At 44.6% G+C, this 14,055-nt stretch overlaps 1 protein-coding gene across 1 annotated transcript in view; it reads right to left on the reverse strand.

Annotated features, from left to right (window-relative positions):
• The window catches only part of LOC148144770 (uncharacterized), a 392,813-nt gene that overhangs the window by 203,230 nt on the left and 175,528 nt on the right, over positions 1–14,055 (reverse strand). The window lies entirely within an intron of this gene.

Below are 14,055 nucleotides of genomic sequence, written 5' to 3' on the forward strand. Positions count from 1 at the left end.
CTCTAATGCTGTGCCCTCAGGTCCTAGTCTCTCCTACCAATTGAAGCATCTTCTCCACGAGCACTCTGTCCAGGCCATTCAGTATTCTGTCTGTTTCAATTAGATCTCCCCTGTGTGTGGGCCTGTGTATCAGCACAGACCAGACCCTTCAGGATGAGGTACAGCAGGGATTAGGTTCAGCAAAGTGAGAGTGGAGGGTGTGTGTGTGGGAGATGGAGACTCAACTTTTAGGGAATGAGAGGGGAAAGAAAGAATTGATAGGATGGGCTGATAGGCCAAGGAGTGGCAGAATGAGTTTAATTTAGATAAATGTGAGGTGTTGCATTTTGGTAAGGCAAATCAGGGCAGGACTTACACAGTTAATAGGGAATATTGCTGAACAAAGAGACCTTGCAGGTTCATATTCCTTGAAAGTGCAATTGTAAGGAGACAAGATAATGAAGAAGGCATTTGGTATGCTTTCCCTTATTGGTCAGAGCATTGAGTACGGGAGTTGGGAGGTCATGTTGCGGCTGCACAGGACATTGGTTAGGCCACTTTTGGAATAGTGTGTGCAATTCTGGTGGCCCTCCTATGGAAGAATGTTGTGAAACTTGAAGGGGTTTAGAAAAGATTTACAAGGATGTTGGGTTTGAGTTGTCGGGAGACACTGAATAGGCCGTGGATATTTTCCCTGGAGCATGGGAGCCTGAGGGGTGACCTTATAGAAGTTTATAAGGAGTGTGGATAAGGTGAATAGCAAAAATCTTTTCCTCGTGGTAGGGCAGTCCATAGGTTTCACTTGAGAGGGGAAAGATTTAAAACAGACCTGAGGGGCAACTTTTTCAGTGTGTTTATTGAATGAGCTGCCAGAGGAAGTGGTGGAGCCTGCTGCAATTACAACATTTAAAAGGCACCTGGATGAGTATATCAATAGGAAGGGTTTAGAGGGGTATGGGCCAAATGCTGGCAAATGGGACTAGTTTAATTTAAAATACCTGGCCAGCGCAGACAAGTTGGACCAAAGGGATTGTTTCCATGCTGTATGACTCTGATAATCATTGGTGAAAGCAGAAGTGTCGTTGTGAAGACTGGGCTTTCAGAGCAGCTTTCAAAGATATTTTGCCCTGACTGGGAGCAGAAGTTATAGTGAAATCTTTCATTTGTGAAACAGCAACTGAGTGAGTGAGTACATCCTGGATTTTGGTGGAAAGTGGGAATTCATTGCACTGTGGGGTTGAAGTGCTTTAAGGTTTACTGGCAGTAAGTAAAGTGTGCTGAACAGGGAACCAATGGGAAATGTAGGGTTATAAGTTCGTATTAATAAGAGCAAGAATAGGCCATTTGGCCCATCCACCCTGCTCTGCTATTCATTAAGATTATGGCTTATCGATCCTTTTAAACTGCTCATTTGTGTCAGCCTCCAACACTGTATTTCCAATGCTGTTCATCAGAAGGAGCAGTGAATCAGTAACTGGTATCGTTAGCCTCACGATTTTCAGTACTGCAGGGATAGCATTGTTTCATCAGCATTGTAAAGTTTATTGGCAGCAGTGGGAGGTGTGGGCTGTATTCATGAGAAACAATTCTGCATTTAGATAACACACACACTCTCGTGGGACTTGTCTTTGGATTGGCAGAAGGTGGGAGGTTTTGGGTGCTGTGATCCAGGGCAGACAACTGCGGTAAATCATAGAATACCAACAGTGTGGAAGCAGGCCATTCAGCTCATCAAGTCCACGGCAGTCCCTCCGAAGAGTAAACCACTCGTGCAGCTACCCCACTCCCCCATCACCAATCCAGTTGTTTCTGCTGGTGGGTGAGATTAGCAATAGATGACATGGCCTCAAGATTAAGGGGAGTCGTTTTAGGACAGATGAGGAGGAACTGCTCTTCCGGGAGAGTAGTGACTCTCTGGAACTGTCTGTTCAAGGAAGCAGTAGAGGCAGCTTCATTGAGTATATTCAAGACACAGTTGGATGGGTTATTGCATGGTAGGGAAATTAAGGGTAGTTGGGATAATGCAATGGATCGATCAGCCATGATCTTAATGAATGGCAGAGCAGGGTGGATGGGCCAAATGGCCTACTCCTGCTTCTATTGCTATGAACCTGTAACCCTGTATTTCCCATGGCTAACCCACCTAACCTGCACATCCCTGGACACTGGGCAATTTAGCATGGCCAATCCAAATCAAGGCAGGTGAGCAATCTTGTGATGTGGAAAATGAGCATCAGAGAATGATAGAAAGGGACAAGGAGAGTAAATGTACCAGCTATCAAAGCTGGATTCAGAAGATCACAAAAACTGAAACTAAAAATGGCGTGTCTGAATGTGTGCTGCATTGTAACAAAAGTGAATGAATTGACTGCACACATTGAAGAGAATAATTATGATCTGAGACTCCTTACAGGGACATGGCTTCAGGATGACAAGGAGTGGATCCTGAATATCGAGGGGGTACATGGAATTCAAGTTGAATGGGAAGCCAGTTAAAGGTAAAGGCACTGCCAGTCAAAGCACTGATAACATGGTAGTCTGGTGTAAGCTCGGATTTTAGGTCCTGATTTCCCTGTCCTCTTATCTCCCTGTTCTCACAGAGTAAGATGTTGTCTGTTCTCAGCTCTGCTGGATTTCTGCTGAAACTTTGACCCCACTTTTTACACCTTCCGGAACAATGAAACATTCAGTCACTCAAGGCCTGACCCACAACCTCCCAGCCTGTCAACTGAACAGTGTTATAATCGCAGAGAATAAACCAAGAAAAATGGAACAAAATTAGGAATTAAATAGGTTCTTGTTTAATGTTTGTTTGTTAGGACGTAAACCAGAATTAGGTCTCCCAGGATTTTTATTGTGCCCTAAGTGAGGAATTCTCTCTCCCTTACATCTAACTATTAGTACCCAGCTATGATTTATAACAATATTTGCATCAACGGAAATAAAGCATCTGTTATCAAATAGACATAGAAATATACAGCACGGAAATAGACTTTTTGATCCAACACATCCATGCTGATAAGGTATCCTATGTAAATCTAGTTCAATTTGCCAACATTTGGTCCATATCCCTCTAAACCCTTCCTATTTACATACCCATCCAGATGCCTTTTAAATATAATTGTACTGGCCCCTTCCTCTGGCAGCTCAGTCCATAAATGCACCATCCTCTTTGTGAAAACGTTGATCCTTAGGTCCCTTTTAAATCTTTCCCCTCCCACCCTAAACCCTCTAGTTTTGGACACCCCCACCCTGGGAGAAGTGCTTGCCTATTTACCCTGTTTATGCCCCTGTTTTAAAAAATTCTCAAGGTCAGGTTCGTAGGAGAGTAGTCTGACACAGAACAAACGACCAAGAGGCGAGTCTGCTAGAATATGAGCATTTTATTCCCCGCAGCGTCGCCACAACCAGGTCTCATACTTACAACGGGTCTGGCTTATACTCACTCTACATGTTACCGGAACTGGGAGCCGTCAGTTCTCGTAGAGCGGTTGCCAACAACCCACGCTCGGCGGTTAAACGTAACCCCGGAGCAGACTCACCGAACTGGAGACTTTTCCAGCTGATATACTCTTTTCCAGATATAAACATTCATGTGAACAGCAGAGCAAGGCTAAAAAACACATTCCATTCTGGTTACATACAGATAAGAAGATTCACACGGGGAGGTGTGCAATAAGATTCACACAGGACTAAGCAACACCTCCATTCCGGTTAGATTCACACATGTATTGGGACATAATTTTTAACCGTTTCACCACATTCCACTGCTTGGCCCAATACATGTGTTACATTATGATTCACACATGTATTGGGACATAATTTTACACCACATTCCACTGCTTGGCCCAATACATGTGTTACATTATGCTTAATTCAGTTCAATTCGTTTCAGTTAATTTCAGTTCAGTCAATTCAGTGTAGTTCAATTCAGCTCAGTTCAGGTCTGTTCAGTTCAATTCAATTGTGTTCAATTCAGTTCCGTCCATTTCAATTCAATTTAGCTCAGTTCCATTTTGTTCCGTTCAATTTGATTCACTTCAGTTCCACTCAGTTCAGTTCAGTTCAATCCCATTCAATTCTGTTAACTCCGCTTCAGCTTTTTGGACATGCCCACATCCTCCGCTGTACCCCAGGCAAGGGGTTCTTCGGCAGGACTGGGATCCTCTCAAGGGTGGACAGCAGCGACCCTGGGGTTCCTCCGGTCGCCCCCCACCATTTCTCAAACAAACTGCCACGTACATGCCCACATCCATGCCATCCCGGGACGGTCGGGACCTCCACAGTTTGTTCTTCTGGTTTCTTAGTCTTTTTCCAAAACATTGTTCTGTATCAAAATCTCTCCACAATTGCGATTGACCCTGCTCGCAGCGCCAAAATGTTTTAAAAAATTCTCAAGGTCAGGTTCGTAGGAGAGTAGTCTGACACAGAACAAACGACCAAGAGGCGAGTCTGCTAGAATATGAGCATTGTATTCCCCGCAGCGTCGCCACAACCAGGTCTCATACTTACAACGGGTCTGGCTTATACTCACTCTACATGTTACCGGAACTGGGAGCCGTCAGTTCTCGTAGAGCGGTTGCCAACAACCCACGCTCGGCGGTTAAACGTAACCCTGGAGCAGACTCACCGAACTGGAGACTTTTCCAGCTGATATACTCTTTTCCAGATATAAACATTCATGTGAACAGCAGAGCAAGGCTAAAAAACACATTCCATTCTGGTTACATACAGATAAGAAGATTCACACGGGGAGGTGTGTAATAAGATTCACACGGGACTAAGCAACACCTCCATTCCGGTTAGATTCACACATGTATTGGGACATAATTTTTAACCGTTTCACCACAGCCCCTCATGATTTTATAAACCTTGACAAGGTTACCCCTCTTGCCTTTGACGCTCCAGGGAAAGCAGCCCCATATTATTCAGCCTCTCCTTATACCACAATCCTCCAACCCTGGTGACATCCTTGTCAATCTTTTCTGCACCCTCTCAAGTTTCACAACATCCTTCCTACCCTGTAGCAGGGAGACCAGAATCTAATGCAATATTCCAAAAGTAGCCTAACCAATGTCCTGTATAGCTGCATCATGACCTCCCAACTCCGATACCCAATGTATTCTATGGACCAAATAAAATCTCTGCAGTTCAGAAAGAGGCTATGATTTTATTCTGTGTCCCAGTCAATTTTAGTCATTATCTCTGGTGTATGGTGTGTCAGGATGGGATCACTGGTACCAGAATTGCATGCAATATTACAAAAGTGGCCTAACCAATATCCTGTGAAGTGTACCAAACACCACCTTCACTATCCTGTCTACCTGTGACTCCACTTTCAAGAACTATGAACCTGCCATAGAGTCATGCAGCATGGAAGCAGACCTTCGGTCCAACCAATCCATGCCAACTATAATTCCAAATTAAACTCGTCTCTCCTGCCTGCTCCTGGCCTGTATCCCTCCGAACCTTGCCTATTTATGTACTTAAACAAATGTCTTTTAACTTTACCCACATCCACCACTTTTTCAGGAAGTTCATTCCACACATGAACCACCCTCTGTAAAAAATTAGTATTTGAATGGCAAGGATTGAAAGGTTCAGAAGATTTACAAGGACGTTCCAGGGTTGGAGGTTTTCAGCTTCAGGGAGAGGCTGAATAGATTGGGGCTGTTTTCCCTGGATCGTTGGAGGCTGAGGGGTGACCTTATAGAAGTTCATAAAATCATGAGGTCTTTTCCCTGGGGTAGGGGAGTCCAGAGATTGAGGATGAGAGGGCAAAGATTTAAAATTACCTAAGGGGCAACTTTTTCATGCAGAGGTTGGTGCGTGTATTGAATGAGCTGCCAGAGGAAGTGGTGGAGGCTGGCACAATGACAACATTTAAAAGGCCTCTGGATGGGTGTTTGAATAGGAAGGGTTTTGAGGGACATGGGCCAAGTGCTGGTAAATGTGGCTAAATTAATTTTGGATATCTGGTCGGCCTAGACGAGTTGGACCGAAGGGTCTGTTTCCGTACTGTACATCTCTATGACACGGAGGTTGAATAAGTCCTGATCTGATTTGCATTTCCAAAATGCAGCACCTTACATTTATCTGCATTAAACTCCATCTGCCACTCCTGAGCCCACTGGCCCATCTGATCAAGATCCTGTTTTAATCAGAGGTAACTTCCTTCGCTGTCCACTATACCTCCAATTTTGGCATCATCTGCAAACTTACTAACTATACCCACTATGTTCACATCCAAATCATTTATATAAATGATGAAAAGTAGTGGACTCAGCACTGATCCTTGTGGCACATCACTGGCCACAGGCCTCCAGTCTGAAAAGCAATCGTCCACTACCACCCTCTTTCCTCTACCTTCAAGCCACTTCTGTATCCGGTTGATTAGTTCTCCCTGTATTTTGAGATCTTACCTTGCTAACTAATCTTCCATGAGGAACTTTGTTGAATGTCTTACTGAAGTCCATGTAGGTGAAACCCACCACTCTGCCTTCATCAATCCTCTTTGTTACTTCTTCAAAAAACTCAGTCAAGTTTGTGAGACATGATTTCCCATTCACAAAGCCATGCTGACTATTGCTAATTGGACCTTGCCTTTCCAAGTACATGTACATCCTGTCTCTCAGGATTCCCTCCAACAACTTGCCTATCACCGATGTCAAGCTCATTGGTCTGTAGTTCCCTGGCTTTTTTTGACCAGCTTTCTTAAATAGTGGCACCACATTAGCCAACCTCCAATCTTTTGGAACCTGTGACTATTGATGATACAAATATCTCAGCAAGGGGCCCAAAAATCACCTCCCTACCTGCCAGAGAGTTCTGGGGTACACCTGATCAGATCCTGGGAATTTATCCACTTTTATGTGTTTCAAGATATCCAGCACCACCACTTTGGTAATATGGACATTTTGCAAGATGTCACCATCTATGTCCCCACATTCTATATGTTCTTCTCTACAGTAAACAATGATGCAAAATACTCATTTAGGATCTTCCCCATCTTCTCCACTCCACACATAGGCTGCCTTGCTGATCTTTAAGAGGCCCTATTCTCTCCCTAGTTACCCTTTTGTCCTTAAATGTATTTATAAAAACCCCTTCTAAGTCTCCTTTAACATATTTGCCAAAGCTATTTCATGTCCCCTTTTCGCCCTCCTAATTTTCTTCTAAAGTATACTCTTCTAAGGATGCATTCGATTTTTCCTATCCATACTTGTCATATGCTTCTGTCTTTTTGTTAGCCAAGCCCCAATTTCTCTAGTCATTTGCATTTCCTACACCTACCAGCCTTTTCTTTCACCCTAACAGGAATATACTGTCTCTAGACTTTCGTTATCTCATTTTTGAAAGCTTCCCATTTTCCAGCCGTCCCTTTACCTGCGAACATTTGCCCCCAATCAGCTTTTCAAAGTTCTTGCCTAATACCATCAAAATTAGCCTCCCTCCAATTTAGAACTTTGACTTTTAGATCTGGTCTGTCCTTTTTCCATCGTTATTTTAAATCTACTACAATTATGGTCACTGGCCCCAAAGTGCTCCTGCACTGACACCTCAGTCACCTGCCCTGCCTTATTTCTCAAAAGTAGGTCAGGTTTTGCACCTTTTCTGGTAGGATCATTGACATACTGACTCAGAAAAGTTTCTTGTACACACTTAACAAATTCCTCTTGATCTAAACGCTGAACAGAGGCAGTCCCAATCGATGTTTGGAAAGTTAAAATCCCCTACCATGACCATCCTTTTACTCTTACAGCTAACTGAAATCTCCTCATTACAAATTTGTTTCTCAATTTCCCGCTGACTATTAGAGGATCTATATTACAATCCCAGTAAGGTGATCATCCCTTTCTTATTGCTCAGTTCCACCCAAATATCTTCCCTGGATGTATTCCCAGGAATATCCTCTCTAAATACAGCAGTAATACTATCCCTTATCAGAAACTCCACATCCCCTCCTCTCTTGCGCCCACACCATGCTTCTTATAGCACTTGTATCCTGGAACATTGAGCTGGCAGCCCTGTCCGTCCCTGAGCCACGTTCTGTAATTGCTATGATATCCCAGACCCATGTTCCTAACCATGCCCCGATTTCATCTGCCTTCCCTGTTGGGCCTCTTGCATTGAAGTAAATGCAGTTTAATTTATCAGTGCTACCTTGTTCTCTGCTTTTTTCCTTCCTGCCCTGACTATTTGACTCACTCCCTTTCCCAACTGGACGAATCTCAGGTTAATTTCTTTCCTCACTATTTCTCTGGGGCCCATCCCCCACTTACTCATTCAACCCAAAGGACCAGCCACGTTACTATACATCAAGAACATTTCTGAACTGACAGCCAAACTACTACGACCACTAGGACTCATAACAGCACACAAACCACAGCCACTCTCAGACAACAACTCACCAGGACAAAGGACCCGATACCCAACATGAGCAAAACCAACGTAGTGTACAAAATCTCATGCAAGGACTGCACAAAACACTACATAGGACAAACAGGAAGACAGCTTACGATCCGTATCCATTCGCCGTTCACCTGCTCAGTGTGCGGGAAGGGGTTTGCGAATTCTTCCAACCTGCGGGCACACCAGCGGGTCCACACGAGAGAGAAGCCCTTCACGTGCTTGATGTGCGGGAAGAGGTTCACGCATTCATCTGCACTGCTGATCCATCAGCGGGTCCACACTGGGGAGAGGCCGTTCACTTGCTCCGAGTGCGGGAAGGCTTTCCATCGTACAAGCAACTTGCGGAAGAATGAGCGGGTCCACACGGGGGAGAGACCCTTCAGGTGCCCCAAGTGCGGGAAGGGGTTCAGTCAGGTGGGCGACCTGCAGAATCATGAGCAGGTCTACACGGGGGAGAGGCAACTCACCTGCTCTGAGTGTGGGAAAGCCTTCGGTCATGTGGGCGACCTGCGGAGGCACCAGCGGGTCCACACTGGGGAGAGGCCGTTCACCTGTCCCGAGTGCGGGAAGGCCTTCCGTTATGTTAGTAACCTACGGACCCACCAGCGGATCCACACAGGGGAAAAGCCATTCACCTGCCCAGAGTGCGGGAAGGGGTTCCATCATGTGGGCAACTTGCGGAATCACGAGCACGTCCACACTGGGGAGAGGCCATTCACCTGCCCTGAGTGCGGGAAGGCCTTCGGTCATGTGGGCATCCTGCAGAGGCACCAGCGGGTCCACGCGGGGGAGAGGCCATTCACCTGCCCTGAGTGCGGGAAGGCCTTCTGTTATGTGGGTGACCTGCAGAAGCACCAACGGGTCCACACCAGGGAGAGGCAATTTGCCTGCTCAGTGTGTGGGAAGGGGTTCAGTCATATGGGCAACTTACGAAAGCATGAGTGGGTCCACACAGAGGAGAGGCCCTTTACCTGCACTGTGTGCGGGAAGGGATTCATCAATTCTTCCAGCATGCTGACTCACCAGCGGGTCCACACCGGGGAGAGGCCATTCACCTGCTCTCAGTGTGGGAAGGGTTTCACCCACTCCTCCTACCTGCAGAAGCGCCAGCGAGTTCATTTGCCATTGCAGGGGGATTGAAGGAGTGAGTGCCATTATCGACTGGACTATCAACCCAGCTCTGGGGACTCCCGGGTTTGCAGGGAAGATCTGAAGCTGTAACAAGGTTGGGTGGCAATAAAGGTTACCTAAATATACCACCGGACTCAGACTCTCATTAAAACTGAGCTCCAGCAGATTTTTGTTTTCATGCTGCTCATTTCTTTCAACCTCTAGCACTAAGTTTCCAATGTTGTGTATCAGAAGCTAATATTGTTAGGAACTGTTACATTTTTCATCTCTGCAGCTGCTGCATCATTTCATCAGCATTGTAAAGTTTACTGGCAGCAGTGCAAGGTGTGGGCTGTATTCACTAGAAACAAAGTTTAAAAACCACATAACAGCTGGTTATAGTCCAACAGGTTTATTTGGAAGGACTAGCTTTTGGAGTACTCCTTCATCGGGTAGTTGTGGAGCAGGATCATAGGACAGAATTTGTAGCAAAAGATTAGTGTCATGCAACTGAAATGGTATATTGAACAAATCTAGATTGCTGTTATGTCTTTCACCTTTTAGAATGGGTTGCAGGTTTAGGTTCATTAATACGTAAATCACAGAACTACTTTTAAGTCACATTCTCGACGTAACTTAAGGTGACATTTCGGCTCAGACAATGCATTAAAGTTGAGGTCAGAGATCATCTGTATCCCAATCTTGAGTCAGACTGGTTCTATTTCCAAAGTAGGAATTCATAAAATATTGCGTGGATTGAATACCTGCAGACTGTGTGCTTTTTGAGCAAAACTGAATGTAACTGCATATATAATTCTGCAAATTCTGCAAGGTAGAAGAAAGAGGGTAGTGGTGGAGGGTTGCTTTTCAGACTGGAGGCCTGTGACCAGTGGTGTGCCACAAGGATCAATGCTGGGTCCACTACTTTTCATCATTTATATAAATGATTTGGATGTGAACATAGGAGGTATTAGTTAGCAGGTTTGCAGATGACACCAAAATTGGAGGCATAATAGACAGTATAACAGGATCTTGAACAGATGGGCCAGTGGGCTGAGGGTAGGCAGATGGAGTTTAATTTGGAGATGGAGATAAATGCAAGGTGCTGCCTTTTGGAAAAGCAGGACTTAGACACTTAATGGTAAGGTCCCAGGGAGTGTTGCTGAACAAAGAGACCTTGGAGTGCAGATTCATAGCTCCTTGAAAGTGGAGTTGCAGGTAGACAGGATAGTGAAGAAGGTGTTTGGTATGCTTTCCTTTATTGGTCAGAGCATTGAGCATTGGTTAGGCCACTGTTAGAATATTGTGTGCAATTCTGGTTTCCTTCCTATCAGAAAGATGTTGTGAAACTTTTAAATCTTTTCTGAACCCTTTCAAGGACGTTGCTAGTGTTGGAGGGATCGAGCTATTGGGAGAGGCTGAATAGGCTGGGACTATTTTCCTTGGAGGATCAGAGGCTGAGAGGTGACCTTATTGAGGTTTATAAAATCATGAGGGGCATGGATAGGGTAAATAGACAAAGTCTTCTCCCTGAGGTTGGGGAGTCCAGAACTATAGGGCATAGGTTTAGGGTGAGAGGGGAAAGATATAAAAGGGACCCAAAGGAGCAACTTTTTTCACACAGGGTGGTGTGTATGGATGGAGCTGCTGGAGGAAGTGGTTGAAGCTGGTGCAATTACACCATTTAAAAGGCACCTGGATGGGTTTATGAATAGGAAGGGTTTAGAGGGATATGGGCCAAGTGCTGGCAAATAGGACCAGATTAGATTAGGATATCTAGTTGGCATGGACAAGTTGGACTGAAGGGTCTGTTTCCATGCTGTATATCTCTATGACTCTGACTCTAAATGCAAGTTCACCCCATAGTATGTGTGTGCATGTGAGTTTGTGTGAGAGTGTGTGCTTAAGAGTGCATGTTTGTGTATGTGCATGTGAGGTAAAGTGTGTGTGTGATGGGAGTATAAGCCTGTCAGAGGGTGAGAGTTTCGGAGGAGGGCGGGGGGGTTGGTGAATGTGTGTGTCTGAGAGGGGTATGGATAAAAGCAAGGGGTTGCATCTTGGTAAAACAAACAAAGCAGCACTTGTACAATTAATGGTAGGGCCCTGGGTCTTGATGTAGAACAGAGATACCTGGGGGTTTCAGCACATAATTCTTTGAAAGTTACACCACTGGTAGACAGGGTGGTTAAGAAGGCGCTTAGCACATTTGCCTTCATGCTTTGGACTTTCTCACAAATATGGTGCACCAAAAGACAGAATTTTTATAAGACATGGCAGCCCTTTTTGAATTATCTGGAAGCAGATTTGTCTGCCATTTTAATTAGGGCCTTTGTGTAGCCATGTTGGTTTGGTTTAATGAACTCTATGCCCTGACAGGAAGAATTTCAAACAAATGTTGGGGTAATAATTGATGCTCTTGAAGATTGAGAGCTATGGTCTTATTGCACATTATTTATTGATCTGTAGTGAGTATAGTCTTGATATGTTTTGTGTAGTAGTTGGTTTACTGTTATTGTTGTTAGAATGTTATTTTCATATTTTTATAGCTTTATCATTCAGAAAAAGGTTGCAATAAAAGTATTAAAATGTCTAATGCTTTGTGTCTGTGACATTGTTATCAGTCAAGGATAGTTTCCCTATCACCACCAAGCCCCTGAATCAGTATCTAATTAAGGAAACTACAAACATCCATAAGTAGAGAAAACAGCAGCTGTATTTAAGAGACAGAAGATGAGGTGTTTTTTCTCCAGGCGTCAGGTGGTTAGAGTTTGGTGGTGGTGGTGGGAGAGTTAAAATGATCGGCCACAGGGCAGTGGAGTCATTTAATTTCAGTGTCCCAGAGCTGGTCTCTAAAATGTTCTGCAAGTTGGCCTCCATTCTCCCCAATGTAGAGGAGACCAGGTAGAGAACTGGACATATTTATAAGATTTATTTATAAATTGTATAAATCTTAATCTCCCAGAGTTATTTTCTAAAAAAATTTAAATTAAATTGGGCGACAATGAAACAGTTTGTTGATCAGACTTGAATCATCACCCTCAAATGAGACAATGCCATTGACAGCAGTGAACAGCTGTTTTTGTTAAAAAGCACAAGTTCTTGACTTATTTTCACATCTTACTGATATTCACATCTGCACATTCAATGTCAAACTCTGACATCAGAAATGACATGACACCATTAATTTTTTCTTACAATAATCCAACAAAAATTAATAACACAATGAATACCAAGTCCGATTAATATGAAATTAAATTTGACCAAATAAAATGTAAAATCAGGATGGGAGATAACAAATGGGGGAAGGGCAGAAGGCAAGAAATGCAGCATCATAGACGGTGCTCCTCCAGGGAGTGTATTTTACCAACTACAACTGCTCAATATAAACAAACACACTGACATGATCCTCCGGTTTTAATGTAAACCATAGCCCCATACAGTAGGTACCATTTAAATAAGTTAATAGATACAAGCCTTGAGCAAATCCAGCCTCCAGCCGGACCCCCCGCTTCTTGGAGCTTGGACCTTCCTCCAGCTCCGGGGGGTTGTTGAGCTCCTGGGCTCCGGCCGCCGCCGAAGAAGCCGCGGGCGCCGGCTCTCTCTCCTCCACCGCCGACATTTTTAATTTGTTTTATCGTTCACCCGGTTACCGTCACCTCCCCCTTCCCGGGCCCCGGGAATTATACACAAATAAACAATAAACCCCACCGGGGACTGTCTCCTTTTCTTCACAACTTTTGTTTGAAAAGTTCCGGCTTTAATTTGAAATGTATTTTAAAGGTATTTTCTGAGGTAAACGATGCCTGTCTGCCCCCCTCCCTCCGTCAGAAACCACCCGCTGAGTCGATGAGAAAACCGCAGCCTCGTGCCGGCATCTTTGTTTTTCTTCTTCTTTCCGTCTCCTCCTTCAGTGACGCGCGTCATCCGCGCCTCCTCCAATCAGAGCGCACCTTACTCCACCTGACCAATGGCGGCTGGCTTTGTGCGTCGTGTTGGTCCCACCCTCTGCAATATCTCTCTCCGATTCGTCGGTACCGACCACAAGCTTTGGGATTAGTTGGGAATTTCACAACCACGTCAGTGTATCCGCCCTTTTCATTCCCGTTCATTTATTCAACAGCAGCTAACCCAATTTACTGCAACGGGCTGTGGGGCTATAGCGGTAGTGTCACATATTCAGGGGGAAGATGTGATTTTTAACGTTATCAACCAATTCAACTCTGGCACCTCCGCATCCATTCATTCAATCGATGAGGGCTCAATTTAGTGTAATGGGCTCTGAGGGTATAATATTTGTATCCCATGTTGGGAAGAAACCTCTCCCCACTCATTCAGTAGAAGAGGGCCTATTTGCTGCAGAGGTTTTTTTTATGGCGCAGTGGTAGTGTCCCTACCTTCGAGCCCTGAAATCCCACTGCTATGAGGATGCGTAATAACAAATTTTTTAGTCATAAGTCACATGACACCAGGTTATAGTCCAGCAGGTTTGTTTGGAGGGGATCTTACAGAAATATATTAAATTATGAAAGAAATAAAAGTAGGATGTTGCATTGG

The sequence above is a fragment of the Chiloscyllium plagiosum genome, unplaced genomic scaffold, assembly GCF_037043375.1.
Source record: "Chiloscyllium plagiosum isolate Xiang-an unplaced genomic scaffold, Cpla_swu_hap1 HiC_scaffold_27, whole genome shotgun sequence".
Classification (NCBI taxonomy): Eukaryota; Metazoa; Chordata; class Chondrichthyes; order Orectolobiformes; family Hemiscylliidae; genus Chiloscyllium; species Chiloscyllium plagiosum.